This window comes from Bubalus bubalis, chromosome 7 (assembly GCF_019923935.1).
Source record: "Bubalus bubalis isolate 160015118507 breed Murrah chromosome 7, NDDB_SH_1, whole genome shotgun sequence".
NCBI lineage: Eukaryota > Metazoa > Chordata > Mammalia > Artiodactyla > Bovidae > Bubalus > Bubalus bubalis.
The window spans coordinates 31096553-31099699 of NC_059163.1; positions in this window are offsets into that span (position 1 = coordinate 31096553).

Genomic DNA, 3147 nt, shown 5'->3' on the forward strand with positions numbered 1-3147 from the left:
TAGAGATAGAGTGCTAAAGATAGGTAAATGAAAGGAAGGTTGAAGGTCCCTTCTACTGTTTCCAGTGGAAGGAAACGTGCAGTAGCTTGGGGACTATGATAATATGATGAAGGAAGGGAATGAAAAGGACTAGGAGTGAAGTGGGGCAGGTGCAATTTAAAATAGGTGGTCAGGGAAGATATCCCTGAGAAGATTCATTTGAACAAATACATGAAAGATTCAAACATATAAGATATCCTTTCAGGAAGCAATTTTACCTCATGTCATTTCCTTTCTAAAAACATACTCTCTGTGGTGGTTTTAAGGAAGCATATTTTATAGCCTTTTTGATCACTTTATACAGATTTAAATATGTTAGCTCAAAGATGACCATCCCTATCATTAGTATCTAATATTGTTTTGGAGGAGACAATAGCCAATGAAATTGGCCAACAGAAGAAATTAGGTATCAAAATAGTAAAGCAGGAGGTAAACATTATAATTTGTAGATCATCTAACAATTATTTCAGCTTAAAGGAGGAACAAAAATTAACTAAAACTAAAAGAGAAATCAGCAATTTGAATGGTTACAAAATTAATATATAAGTATTAATTGCCTCCAAATGTATTAATACAAACAACAATCAGTTTAAAAATATAAAGGAAGATTAAATTTCATTTACAATAATAATAGAATATTGCAAAATACTTAACAAACTTGACAAGTGTGCAAGAACTTTGAAGAAAATTTTGAAACACACTAAGGAATACAAAAAATAACCTTGAAACATGAAACTGAATATCAAGTTCATAATTAGGAAGACTCAACATCATGAAGACAGCAATTCTTCCTAATTTAAATCTATAATTTAATATGATTCCAATAAAAATACTATCAGAATTTTTGTTGGAAAAATAGTGAGGTATATTTAAAAAGTGCATATGGAAAAGAAAAAAGCCAAAAGCCTGGGAAACTCTAAAAAATATAAAAGTAATAATAAGAGGTGAACAAGCCCACTAAAATTATATTTATTTGGAAACTTTGCCAATTAAAATAGTGTGGTGCCACTGAGTGAGTGACAGACAGATGAATAAAACAGACTAGAAGGTCTAGAAACAGACATAAGTATGTTAGGGAATTTAGTGTGAAGGTGGCATATAACATCAGTGGGAGATGTATTATTAAGTAAATGGTTTTAGAACAAGTGGGATAGCTTTCTATTAAAAATTAAGTCATATCATTTATACCATTATAAATGTTCGTAAAAGTTTTAAACATTAAAAAACTGTAAAGAGTAGACTCAGACTAGGAAGGGCCTTACCAATAATAACATACAATCTGGAAATCATTAAAAACTGATAAATTCAAGTATATAAAATTTTTTAATTTCCACATAGCAAAAATACTATAAGCAAAAAATAATTTTTTTTTATTTCAGCAAGTATAAAAAGGAATATCCACACATTGCTGGTAGGAGTGCATAAATTGGTACCAGCTCTATTGAGAGAAATTTGGCACCATCAAAATTAAATTCTAAGTATATACATCTTTAATTCAGAAATTTCTTCTAGGAATTTATCTTGAATATTTATCGCTACGTCAGAGGAAAGACATATACAAAGATATTTATGCAGCATTATTTAAAATATTAAAATATTGTACCAATTGGAATACATCTATATAATGGAATCACACACAACTGTCTCAGAGTAAGGTAAATTGTACTTACTAGTATAAAATGATCTCTGGGATCACTATTATCTTCCCTTAGAGCAGGAGCAGAAACAGAGACCCAACACCCCTTGGATTAAGTGCAAGACAGAAGAAGTACGGATGCATGCATCTAGCTTAGCTTTTTCTCTCCCCAAAGAGTTAGCATGCATGGAGATAAGACAGAGACAAGTAGAGATGGAGAACAGACCTGGATGCGGTCCAGGACTGGGGAAACTTTCAAAGGGGGAGCAGGAACTTTGAGGTCTGGAACAGAGAGAAAAAGACTCCATGATGAGTTATTCTTAATGTGTACCCCACACTGACACTTTGCCTCTGAACAAACATCTAAACATCTAAACAGCCTGGACACTCTTAAGATGTGTGGGACTTGAGGTGGGCAATCTGCACATCCTATGGATACCTAAGGGAAAGCTCTGCCCCCTGACCAGTGTGGACCTGAGCAGAACCAGTTGGGAATGTCTCTGTCTTTAGGAAACGATGGATGCACCACAACTGTTACGCACGTCATCCCAAGGAATTTGAAGACTCTCAATGCCCAAGCTTTGTCAATCATTCCCATTCACTATGCCTTCTGTGAAGAACACTGAAAAATGGCTCTCCTGTCACAGCTAATTTATGACGAAGTAAATGAGAATAGTGGTCATCCTTTTGAGTCAGTCAGGTCAGGACAGGCACATCTAAGAGCCTTCTGGGGTCCTGTAAACATTCTGTATTTTGACAGGAGGTAGTTAAATGCATGTCTACATACTTTTAAATGTTTGCTTAAAAGTTACAGACCACTGTATATGAATTATACCTCAGTTTTTAAAAATGACCCTGGGATTTCCTTCTATTCAGTCACAACCTACTTGGGCCTGGGTCAGCCACATTTCTCTTTCTCCGCCATAAATAGTCAAACTCACCTGTTCAGCAAAATTCTAGGGCCAAGTAGTACAAATGCTAAGTCAGAAGGAAAACAGAAACACAAACATATTGAGCTGGTGTAGAGATCAAAGAGAAGTAAATAAATGAACTGTGGCTTCATCAAACATTTACACAACAGTACAGGGCAGAACAAAGCAGCCAATAATCAGGATATACGTTGGGATTATATTTGTTTTAGAACAATTTATTTTCAAATTTGTGATTGGTTTTTAAGTCATTTAAGTCTAACATTTTATTAAAAGATTATAATCAAATTTTGGTTAATTGTAGCTTTAATTGTGGCTATAAATTTTAGTGCTTTTACAAATACTTTTTGAAATTAAAAAAATACTCTTTCCTTTTTGAAATATTTTGCATTTGCATAGCCCTGCTGCTAAGCCACTTCAGTCGTGTCCAACTCTGTGGGACCCCATAGACAGCAGCCCACCAGGCTCCTCCGTCCATGGGATTTTCCAGGTAAGAGTACTGGAGTGGGGTGCTATTGCATTGCCCTACAGTCCAGCAATTTA